The sequence below is a fragment of the Scylla paramamosain genome, chromosome 6 (genome assembly GCF_035594125.1).
Source record: "Scylla paramamosain isolate STU-SP2022 chromosome 6, ASM3559412v1, whole genome shotgun sequence".
Taxonomy (NCBI): Eukaryota; Metazoa; Arthropoda; class Malacostraca; order Decapoda; family Portunidae; genus Scylla; species Scylla paramamosain.
Genome location: NC_087156.1, coordinates 29,874,497 through 29,886,996, shown reverse-complemented (window position 1 = coordinate 29,886,996; position 12,500 = coordinate 29,874,497). Strand labels below are relative to the sequence as shown.

At 46.9% G+C, this 12,500-nt stretch overlaps 1 protein-coding gene across 1 annotated transcript in view; it reads left to right on the top strand.

The window, feature by feature from the left end:
• Positions 1 to 166: 166 nt before the first annotated feature.
• LOC135101593 (uncharacterized) overlaps positions 167 to 12,500 on the top strand; it is a 258,587-nt gene continuing 246,253 nt past the window's right edge. The window contains exon 1 of the mRNA XM_064005759.1: positions 167 to 863. The gene's annotated coding sequence lies outside the window, so the exon portion shown is untranslated. The remainder of the gene's footprint in view (positions 864 to 12,500) is intronic.

The following is a 12,500-nucleotide window of genomic DNA, read 5'->3' as shown; positions in this document are numbered from 1 at the left end:
TGTGTGTTGCTTTTACTCTCCCTCTTCCTCCTCCTTGTCTCCTCCTCTTCCTCCTGCTCTTCCTCTTCTCCTCCTTTTCCTCCTTTCTTCCACCTTAACAATCCTACATCTCATACTTCAGATTAGATAGCGAAGTTCATCTCAAACAATCTCATTAGAGTCAACAAGTCTGCTGCTGTTTGTTTTTCCATTGTGTTCCTCCTTCTTTGGTCTCGTTACAGGGAGCGTAATCGAGACCGAACACTAAGCAAAAGCGGTAATTAAAAAGAAATTAGGAAAGAAAACGTTAAAAAGAAAGAAAGAAAGAAAGAAGAGAAAAATAAGGTATCGAAACAGGTGGTCTTCAAAGGCGCGCTGAAGGTGTCGGCGTGCTTCGTCCCGGTTCGAAACACGCGCGGCTCGACCGACACAGGAATTCGAAACACTTCTCCCGAACTAAACAACCCAAGCTCCATCGTTGCATACACATTTTCACCCACAGTTTTTTTTCTAACCCGAAGTATTTAATTATGATAAGTGATCCTCAACGCTGACATCTGACTTGCACACCAAGAAAAAAAAACACGAGATGCATTTTTCTGAATCAAATAATCGGGGGGAGAAAACGGGAAGCATGAAGAAAAGCGCTCATATGACCAAGGCTGGGATGCCTGTTAGCCTTTTTGAGCGTCACGCCACACCACTTACTACGTTATGAGTGTCTGTATATGTGTGTGTGTATGTGTATAGCCTTCGTGTGTACTCTGACGGCGTGTGTACGGTGCCTTCGTCAGCTACAAGCGACGTAGTAAAGATACCTAGTTCATTTCGTCGTCTCCAACACCCACTACCTGGCGGGGACACAGAAGAGCGCGTCAGAGAAAGTGAGTGACAAAATCAACTTGGGTTTGTACGAAGTAGTGGCATTTGGGAGGGAGGAGGCGGTGGATAGGTAGGGTGTGGGGAGTACATGGCAAAGATAGGAGAGAAAGGGTAGTAATAGTGTTGGGGTGGGTGAGGATGTGGTGGGAGGTGGGGTGGTGGGGTGATGGTAATTGGGGAAGGGTGGGGAACAAAATATAGTGCAGACGAGTTTCCTTTTAACAAGCCATCAATCAAAATGCTGCAGGACAAGACGCGTGTGCGTGTGTGTGTGTGTGTGTGTGTGTGTGTGATGGCCAAGAGATGGAGACGTAGGGTGGACGGAGGTTTGAGTGAAGAGGAGGAGGAGGAGAAGGAGGAAGAAAGAGGAGGAGGAGGAGGCCAGAAGCAGGATGGCAAGCGTCAATAAGATGGGTTGGTCTTATATGAAGCTTTATTCTCCTTCTCTTCTTCCTCCTGCTCCTGCTTTTTTCTTTCTTAGCCTCTGCTCTTCATTTCATCCATATTCTCGTTATAATCTTCCATGTTTATTCCAACTTTCTTAATTTTTTCATGCTTTTTTCATTGTTTTCTTCTACTCATTGTCTCTCTCTCTCTCTCTCTCTCTCTCTCTCTCTCTCTCTCATCTCTCTCTCTCTCTCTCTCTCTCTCTCTCTCTCTCTTAGTATGGATCCTTCGGCAGCCATCGTTACCCATATCTCTCTCTCTCTCTCTCTCTCTCTCTCTCTCTCTCTCTCTCTCTCTCTCTCTCTCTCTCTCGACTGGGGAGCAATAATCAGCTCAGGCGCGGGATAAACACAAGGTATGTAATCCCTCAGTAATGACTCCATATATAAGCCTTAAGCCTGAGTCCAACCAACCGACGCTCTCTTAGGGAAAAGAAAGTTGGGGCCAAAAATGCAGTTTAGACCCCCTTGTAGCTCCCCCTCCCTGCCGGCCTTCCTTCCTCCGACCCTTGCCCTCTACTTTCAACTCCCTGCATCCCCCCTTTCTGTCTCAATTCCCCCCACTCCTCCCTCCTGCCCCCTTTCAATAACTCTTGCACCGAGTTTCTCTCTCTCTCTCTCTCTCTCTCTCTCTCTCTCTCTCTCTCTCTCTCTCTCTCTCTCTCTCTCTCTCTACATACTGTACTTCTGGTAGAAGGCTTGCGGAGAGCTATGGTTCGATGCGAAGTGAGGAGAAGGCGAAGAGGAGGAGGAGGAGGAGGAGGAGGAAAAGGAGGAGGACGGCGAAGCGGAGCAAGAGTAAGAGGAATAGGGAGGAGGAGGGGAGGAGGAGGAGGAAAACGGGAAGAAGAAGGAGAAGCAGGAGGAGGAGAGGAATGAGGAGGAGGAGGGAAGGAGGGGGGAGGAACTCAGTAGTGGTAGCGCGCGCGAAGGCCGAGAAAGTCGTCGGCGCGTGTTGGAAGGAGACGAAACACTTTGGGGAAGGACGGTGTGGGCCGCACCCTCGCCCCGCAGCCCTCGTAATGTGCTGCAGTTTGCCCTCTAAAAAATGATGAGGGAGAGAGAGAGAGAGAGAGAGAGAGAGAGAGAGAGAGAGAGAGAGAGAGAGAGAGAGAGAGAGAGAGAGAGAGAGAGAGAGAGAGAGAGATGCAGGAATATGAGAAGGAGGAAGTGATGGAAAAGCAGGAATAAGGAACGTCAGAGAGGAGGAGGAGGAGGAAGAAGAGCGGGAAAAAACAGGAATAAGGAGCGTTAGAGAGGAGGAACTGGAAGGGAAGAAGGAGGAGGAGACGGAGGAAGAGGGGAAGGAGGCTGTAGGATGCAGATGAAAGAGAGCGAGAGAGAGAGAGAGAGAGAGAGAGAGAGAGGAGAGAGAGAGAGAGAGAGAGAGAGAGAGAGAGAGAGAGAGAGAGAGAGAGAGGTGGTTATAAGATGCAGATGAGGGAGGTAAAAGGAGGGGAGAGACGAGCGAGAGAGAGTGAGAGCGAGTGAGCGCGAGCCAGAGAGGGGAAGAGAAATTAAGATGCACAAGAGAAAGGGAGGAAAGGCGTAGGAAGGAAGGAAAGAAGGATGGTAGGCAAGGGGAGAGGATGCAATACGCTATGAAAATTGAAAAAAAAGACAACTCAAAGAAAAGAAAGATGAGGGAGGAACGAGAGGGATGGAGAAGGGAAGAGAAAAGAAGGCTAGAGGAGGGAAGGAGTGTGTGAGGAAGGAGGAGGAGGAGGAGAAAGGCCTGATATAACGAGAGAGAGAGAGAGAGAGAGAGTGAGAGAGAGAGAGAGAGAGAGAGAGAGAGAGAGAGAGAGAGAGAGAGAGAGAGATGCGAGCAGACAGGCAGGCACAGAGGAGAAGAGGAATCGAGAGGGGAAAAAAATATATCGCTACAGAGAATTAGTGACAGAGAATCAGAGGGGAAGGAAAGAGCAAACAGGGAAACAGGCAGAGGAAAAATGCGAACTTGGGAGGGAAGGAAACAAGAAAGAGAAGGAGGAGAGAGCGAGGGGAAGGGGCGAGGAAGGGGAAGGGAAGGATAAAAAGCAGCAATGAAAGAGAGGGTGCACGGAGGGGGAAAAATGGCAGGTAAATATGAGAGGAGGATGTATGAATATTGATAAATTAATGGAAAGGGAGTGACGCATAGGTAGGGAAAGGAAGGCAGAGACAGGCAGGCAGGCAGCGGAGGCGACGGTAGGAGACGGGAAGACAGAGGGGATGGAGCCTATACACACACACACACACACACACACACACACACACATACACGCATACACACGCGCTTAGAATTAGACCTCTTCTCTCCTACTATAACCCAAAATATAGACACTCCACCAGCCACTCCCCTTCACCTTCCCCTCTCCTAAAGCTAGCACACACAGGCCTCGCCACTAAAAGTCAACACCCCACACACGCCACGTACGTAAAGCAGCCTTCAACATCACCACCGCCACCACCACCGCCACGGAAACCCCTTCCTAACGCCAACCACTTACGTAGCATCCACCTCTGCTACTGACCAACACTGAGCCAGGCACCCTGTTGTATAAGTACCACTTCTAACCGAGGCACGACAGTTAGCCTTGGCTACACACACACACATACACACACACATACACACACACACACACACACACACATACACACACACACACACACAGAGAGAGAGAGAGAGAGAGAGAGAGAGAGAGAGAGAGAGAGAGAGAGAGAGAGAGAGAGAGAGAGAGAGAGAGAGAGAGAGTGCCACAAAAGCCACTGAGGAGCTGCGAGAGGCTAGGCTGGAGGGTACAATGCAAGACCAACAAGTCAGCAGCCAACACAACTGAGGACTTGACCCGCCGCGCGATACTTTGTCTCCAAACACACGACAAGAAGCGAAAGTCGTCTTGTAGCTGACTTTAAGCATCACCACCTAGAGGTACCGAGGCGGCCTTGTGGGGACCTCTCCGTGAGGGTATCGAATGAGAAACGACCTTTGCACGCGACACTAAGGGGATGGAAAGGAGGGGCGAGGAGGAGAGGGGGAGGGAGGCGGACGAGAGCGGTGCTGCAGGCCGCTCGCTCGCTGCCACTGTCTCAAGAAATGGGAATCATCGTACATCTACCCGCTAAGTTTTCCAGCCTCACCCTCGTCCGCGTCAGAAAGGCCTCGCATGCAACCCTCACTGATAGAGACTGAAAAATTCTTCCTTTTAACCCACGAAATTCAATGATTCCCACCAGGCACAGTATTTAAAATAGGAAGGAGCAAAGGATATGAATAAATGGAGTTGGGAAGGCTGCGTTAGAGCTCGGGCTGTGGCGAAGCTGTGGACGGCTGGGAGATCGGGACGCGGGGTTGCAGACGGTGGGAGAAATGGAGGCAAAAACGGCCTTCTTGTGCTGGGTAATTAATCAACGAGGAACAGGTCTCGCCCAGGTGCAGCCCCGCGCCTGCACCCGCTAAATGAGATTAAACGAAGCACAAACGGATCCCGCGCCTCTGTTAGAGCAAGGGGACATTTTTTCTTTCCCATTCCTCTTTCCCGAAGGTAAGATACGAGGGGCGCGATGAGGCGGCGGTGGTGGTAGTGATGGTGGTGGTGGTGGTGGAGGAAGGCGTTCCTTTTCAAGTATATCTTATGTTGCCATCAGTGTGATGGCTGCGTACCTCATGGACTTCTACTATACATTCTGTCACGGTTCTGTTCAGCTTGTTGACTATGCTGTTGAGAGAGTATTGGTGTTGTGATGGTGGTGGTGGTGGAATTATAATGACTGTTAGGTTGTAGGGAGTGTTTCAGTATAATTATGGCTGAGAAGATAATAGCAGTAGCAGTAATATTGTTAGTAGTAACAGTATCGTTCTCATTATCATTACACTTGCTAGGTTGCTTTTGTTGCCTTAGCTGGAACAACAGTAGCACCAATGGTACTGATTGAGAAAATAATATTAATGATGGGCGATACAGTGATGCTGGTGATGTCTGACAGTGGTTGTGACAGTAACACCTGGTAGTGATAATGACAATGCTAGTTAAGTGGTAGTGGTAATGATAGTTAAGCGTGGGTAAATTTACTAACAGTTGATAGTGGTAGTAGTAGTGATAGTTAAGTGATAGTGGTAGTAACAGTTGGCAGTGGTAATGACTATTATAATTAACAGTGGTAGCGGTAATAACCGTCGGCAATGGTAGTGATAGTTAACAGCGCTAGTGGTAATAACAACTGGCAACGCTAGTTAGGAAACATTTAGTGGCGGTCGTCGCATAACGCCCTGAGCTCTTCTCGTCGCCACTCAGCGGGAACACAAGATATGCACGCCTTTGCTATCACGAGACGCATCACCTTCCTCGCATGATGGCCGGCTGCGTGACGGGCGTCTCTGCGTCACAAAGGTTTGAGAGCACCCTGTATAGCCTTGCCTCGCCCTGTGTATAGCCTTGTCAGCCCACGCATTATCAGGGACAAGACACCAGGTAGACTAAAGACTGTGCTTCCCTTCACCATGGCTTCACGTCAGTCATGAGTTGCTTGATTGGCAGGAAAAACAAGACACAATAAATCTATACAGTAAATTTGGGAATATCACCAGCCACTAAATTACACTCAAATGATCAACTTAACATGCATCAGGAGTGTTTAGTGGTACGTATTAATGCAGCCTCTCTTGACATGCAATAAAGTGTAAGAGGTTCACGGCCACTTTCTTCTATACTTGGAAGCAACAGCCGCTTGGGAACAACAGCACACGAGGTTGTTTATCTTTGGTGGGTGTTTTTATTGCTCCTCGTTTTGGCGCGGAAATGTTGGAAGACAGTTATATGAAGCATTTCCTTTCTTTCCTTTCCTTTCTTCCTTACGACTTTCTTTCCTTCTTTCCTTCCTTCTTTCATCCATTTCCTCCCTTCTAACTTTCTTCTTTCCCTCCTTTCCTTCTTTCATTTGTTTTCCTTCCGTTATTCCTCACTCCTATTCTTCTGTCCTTTTTTCTTTTCATCTTTTCATTTTTCTTTTTTTCTCCCTCCATCCTTCCCCATCCCCCTTCCCCTCATTTTTTTCTTCCTCCTTTCTCTCCTCCTTTCCTCCTTCCCGTTCTCCCCTCCTTCCCTTATTTCCTTTTTTTCATTCATTCATTCTTTCTTTCATTCCTTCCTTTTTTCTTCTTTCTTTTCGTTCACTATATATTTCTTCTTTCTTTTTTTTTTTCTTCTCTTCTTCCTTCCTACTTCACTTCATTTTTTTTTTATTCCAGCGAATCTTTTCTTGTTTTCACCTTACTTCGTTAGTTCATTCAGTCCTTCTTTCATTCCTTCCTTCCTTTTTTTTCGCTTGTTTTTTTCCTTCCTTCCTCCCATCCTTTTCTCCTCGTTCCTTCCCTCCATCATTCTTTCTTTACTCCTTTCAATTTTTCCTCCTTCCCTCTCCCTATCTTCCTCCATCCCTTTCTTCCTTCCCTCCCTGTATCCTTCCCTCCTTCCCTTCCCTTCCTCTTTCCTTCCTTCCATCCCTCCCTCCTTCCCTCCTTCCATTCCACAACATAAACAGCCCCCATTAGTATTACACCCTCCCTGTATTACACACCCTCATTCCTCACTCATCCTTCATCTCTCGTACACTCCCCCTCACCCACTTCCCTTCCTCCTAAAACCCTCACACCCGCATCATGAGCTCCCGCAGAGGATGTGAAGTAAACTATACATAAAAATACACAACGACATGCACTCCTTAATGGCGGGAAGTGTTGGGGGTTTAGCGGATGGGGAGCTAATGCAGTTGAAGGGGAAGAAGATTGGGGTGAGGATGGGCTGACAGAAGGACGAGTTTTGGGGCGGCATGAGTTCTTGGGTGTCGAGGTTTGGGTATGGGATAGACGGAACAGGACTGAGAGGGGGAGGGAACGATGGGTAAGAAGAAATGTGCTTAGGTTGAGGACAGAGAAAGAGGACGAGTTGGAATGAGAAGTTGGGAAGAAGAGGATTGAGAGTAAGCAGAGGTGGCAGTGAAGGAGAGGGAACTGGGAAACAACAAGGGTGCTTAGTTGTTGAAGTTGAGTGTAGGGAAGGAAGGTGGGTTGGGATAAAGTGCAGGAGAGAAAAGATGGAATAGAACAGAAGAGGAGGTAGGGATGGGGGATGGAGAAGGAAGGAAAATTAGAGAAAGAGGATGAGTTGGGATGAGATGCACGAAAGAGGATGGAATAGAGGACGAAACAGGGTTGAGAGGAGATGGAGATGGTGATGGAGAAGAAGGGAAAGCTGAGAAACGAGAAACGAGCTTAGCCAATCAAGGAGGGTGACATAGGATGAAATGTAGAGAAGAGATGGAAAACAAGACGAAACAGAGGAGGTGGAGATAGCATTGGAGGAGAAAGGAAAGCCTGGGTAACAAGAACGGGCTTAGCTGATCACATTGAGGAGGGTGAAGTGGAATTTGATGCAGGGAAGAGGATACGGAATAGAGAAGATAGAATAGAGGAGGTGAAGATGGCAATGGAGAAGAAGGGAAAGCTGGAAGACAAGGTATAGGATTGAAGTGGTTGAGGAGAATAGATGAAGAGAGAAAGAAAGCAAGCAATATGATGGGATAGGATAAGATGTTAGGGAAGAGAAGAGGCCGTAAAACAAGAAATGAGGTTGAACTGAGTAACAGGGGGCGATAAACTATTAGACAAAGAAAATAGATCAGGAAATAGGCAACATGACGAGATGGGACGAGAAGGAGTAGGGAAGCTACTGGCCAGGAAACAGGATGGAAACGAGCAAGTTGGGGAGAATATAGAAGAACGAAAAGAAAAGAAAAAAAAAAAAAAAGCTGGCGGGAAAGTATGCAACATGATGGAACGGAATGAGATGCAGAGACCAGAGGAATGAGTGTCGGCGTGGAGGGACGGAGGGACGGGGAGTGAGTGATATATACAAGCTGTGGAGGGAAAACACATGCGAGCACTTATCACGAGCTGGGGACTAATATGTGGCGATTTTGCCAAAGCTGATTAGACGCTTTTTATTCCCTTTTTATCTGAATGGCGTTCGTGCAGCCCACCAGCGACCGGCATAGCGGCGCTGCGAATCCGCTTACCGCCTGCCCGCCACTCTTTCCTCCTCCAGGGGAATAATTTATAATCTTGTTTAAGCTCACGGGATAATTTGACACCACTCCGTGTCCATATGCGTGTGTGTGTGTGTGTGTGTGTGTGTGTGTAACTGGTGGTATACAGTGGTGGTGGCGACGGTAGTGGCAAAGAAGAGATGGTGGTAGTTGTAGTAATAGTAGTAGTAGTAGTAGTAATAATAGTAGTAGTAGTAGAAAGGGGTTTCGGTAATAATAGTGATGCAAATGGTTGCTAATGTGGCACAGATGCACTGTTTTTGTTTATAATCTTGCACCTTAATCCGCATCATGTATATACCATTTACGTGGTGTGTGTGTGTGTGTGTGTGTGTGTGTGTGTGTGTGTGTGTGTGTGTGTGTGTGTGCGTGTGCGTGCGTGCGTGCGTGCGCGTGCGTGCGTGCGCGTGAGAGAAGGTTTATCGCGTGGTTTAGTGAGTCGATCATTAGCGGAGCACAACACAACACATCTACACACTGGCCGCTGGAAATGAATTATGCGGCTGGCTAATGCTTGATATTATGGCAAAACTTGACTCAATGAGGAATATATCGAGGTGGGATTATTCTTACACGTGACCAGAAACGACAGAAGCAAATGCAGCTGAAAGTTCGTACAAGAGAGAGAGAGAGAGAGAGAGAGAGAGAGAGAGAGAGAGAGAGAGAGAGAGAGAGAGAGAGAGAGAGAGTCATGTTCAAACAACGATGAGGCACTGAGATTAAAAATACCAGCGGTGTGAGAAAGATATGCAATGGTTGAAAAAAATGAAGTATGAATACGGACGGAGGGGTTGGCACGGGAGGAGGGGGAGGAGGAGATGGAGGAAGAGGGAGAGGGGGAGGGGGGGGAGAGGGAGAAGGAAGAGGAGAGGCAAGTGGGGAGGTTGAGAAGTGATAAAATAGCTTGAACGTCATCGGCTAACAATGCTGCAGCCGTAGAGCAAACCGGCAGAAATTTCCGTCACGGGGTCACACACACACACACACACACACACACACACACACACACACACACACACACACACACACACACACACACACACACACACACACACACACACACACTGCACTAACCACCCGAGTGACACTGACAAAAAATAACACAAAGATTAGAATGAAACGGGAAAAAAAGAAAAAAAAAAAGAGAAAGAGCGAGAGAGAGGTAGGAGTCAGGTGGTTGCCTTTCCTCCCTCCCTGCCTCCATCCTCCGTCCGTCCCTCCGTCCCTCCCTCCCTCCCTCCTGCGACCCACAAAAAGTAGCCACAGTCATAGAAACCTTGAGGCCGCCACCCTTCCCTTGGTCCTCATTATCATCCATATATCAAAATGCAACAATGCAGCCAAGTGAGGGCAATTGCATATGCAACCGTCGTGGCTCTGACGTGCAGTAGTTAAGGAATGATGTACAGGTCTTGGGGACAACGGGAGAGGGAGGCATACAGGCATACAGACATACAGGCTTCACACACACACATACTCACACACACACCAGGCCGCTCTAAAACCTTGCCAGTTACATTGTCGGCCATACAACTCCCTGCAGACCCGCATTCTTATTCACGGGGAGTATAACCGCACCTGAACACTCCACGTCCCTCGCGCCTTGTCTTCTGTCAGGGCTTGCTTGGCTTTGGCTGGTAACACGCGGATTGGGAGGATTGTGTTGGGTAGTCAAGTGCTTCCTTCCGTGGGTGTGGTGTGATATGCTTAGTGGTCGTGGTGGTGGTGGTGGTGGTAGACGTGGTTTTCAAAGGTTGTTTTCTGTATATGCCAAAGTGATGAGTGTCTCTCGCTTCTACGTTTCTTGGTATTGCGAAAAAAAAGTGGACATTATTACCTTGAATCAGTCTTGCAAAAATACTTATAAGTAAAATATATACACGCGGTGAAAATACATCACACACACACACACACACACACACACATACACACACATACACACATACACATACAGACACATTCACACACGAAAGAAAGAATGAAAAAAAAAATTGTAATTCGGTTTCTTTCCATATGAGTGAGTGTGGGAGAGGTAAGGCGTGATGGAGGCAGTGGTCCTATACCTTCCCATCCTCTCCCCTCCTCGCCCTCCCTCTCGTCACCCTCTCCCTCTCCCCTCCCTCCATCCCTCGCTGCCTCCTTGCCATCCTGCCTCGCTCACTCCTTCATTGTCTGTCCTGCGCCGTCACCGTCCCGCCGCCGTTCGTAGGATATTAAGTCCTGCGTAAAAGGAAAAAAAAAATAAAAAGAGACAGAAGGTTGAAATACACAAATCCCTTGTTTTTCTTTCGCATCCGACCATTTTTTAATCAATCGCGGCAGAAATAATGAGGTAAACTGATTAATAATTGAGTTTCATCCGGAATTAGTTTCGCATAAATATTGAGCAATGATCAGTGTAGCTTTTTCTGTGACCTTTTTTTTTTCTTTTTTTTTTTATTAAGTAGCATATCGGTGATGTGAAAAGTGGAGTGACTAATGGAAAGGCGATATTGTCATGTTGTAGTGACGATTCTGACCCGCTTGCTTCGAGGGCTTAGGTGTTGGTGTGTGTGTGTGTGTGTGTGTGTGTGTGTGTGTGTGTGGACCTGTTGCGTTTTTTATTGCCTTTATTTATTTTAATTTCATTCACAAATACTGTCTTCTTTGCTGCTTGCCTTTTCGCTTTATTATTTCGCTTTTATTTCAGACATCATTTGCACTTCTGTTTCTGCAAGTCTCTCTCTCTCTCTCTCTCTCTCTCTCTCTCTCTCTCTCTCTCTCTCTGTGCGTGCGTGTGTGCGTGTGTATGCGTGCGTGCTTTAGTTGTATAAGTTATCCTCTTTGCGTCTCTCTAATCCCGCGGCGCTGCAAGGTTCGTCGACAAAAGATGATTAGCATTCCACAGCGAAGCGCTAACAGGCGGGAAAATCTTGTGCTGCTCTCCAATCTTTGCTTCTTTCCTTCATCTGCGTCCATTTTTTTTTCCATCATCTTCTTTTTAATTATCTTATTCCATGCGTGTTTTCGTTTCATTCTTTGATGTTTTATTTCCGATTTTTTTTTTTTTTTATTTTTGGTCCGCATTTGGTGATTTTGTATTAAAAAGGAAAGAAGATTAGTTTCGATTTATTTTTTCGTCAGTTTTCGCTTGTGTGTGTTTTTTTTTTCCTTTTTTTCTCCCGCTTCTTTTTATTTCGTTTTTTCTTATCGCTTTTACTTTATTTTCATTCACGGGTATTCTTCGTTTTCTGATGCAATTTTTTTGTTTTTCGGGTTTTAGAATGCGCATCTGTGTGTGTGTGTGTGGGGGGGGGGTGTGGGGGGTTCTCTTTCTCTTTCTCTCTCTCTGCTTACCATTCTTTTATCCTATTTTCGCTCATATTTTCTTTGAAATCTACAAAGCATAAATATATTTTTCTCAGTCCTTCTTTGTTACTTGCTCTGTTTTACTAACGTCTTTACTTTCTATCATCATTATATTGTTGAGCAACTAAGCAAGTAAGACAGTTCTCTACTCAGCCAGTTAATTACCAAATCAGTCCGTTAGTTAGACAGTCAGTCGGCCTGTTATTCAATAAGCCAGCTGGTCAGTCAATCAGTCAGGCTGCCACTCAGTCATTCTCTCACTCATTCACTCATTCTTTCAGTCACTCATTCACTCAGTCACTCGCTCACGTACTCATGTATATTCTCCCACACACTCATACTCATTAACTCATTCATTCAAGTTCTCACGCTAACTCATTCATTTGCTCGCTCACTCACTCACTCACTCACTCACTCACTCACTCACTCACTCACTCACTGACTCACTCACTCACTCCTCTCTAAATCAAATATTTCTCCACCATTCCTCGATCCATCCTCTAACAACCACCAAATCTCTCTCTTGTCTTTCACTAACCATGCATAACTAACATCTGCCCCATGGAGAGAGAGAGAGAGAGAGAGAGAGAGAGAGAGAGAGAGAGAGAGAGAGAGAGAGAGAGAGAGAGAGAGAGAGTAAAAAAAGCTATGCAGTCTGTTAGGGCGCGGCCGTTAGTCCTACTGCATTGCTCTTAGGAAAGGGGGAAAGGGGAAGAGAGAGGAGGGATGAGGGGGCGAGAATGAGCCACGTGAACTGTT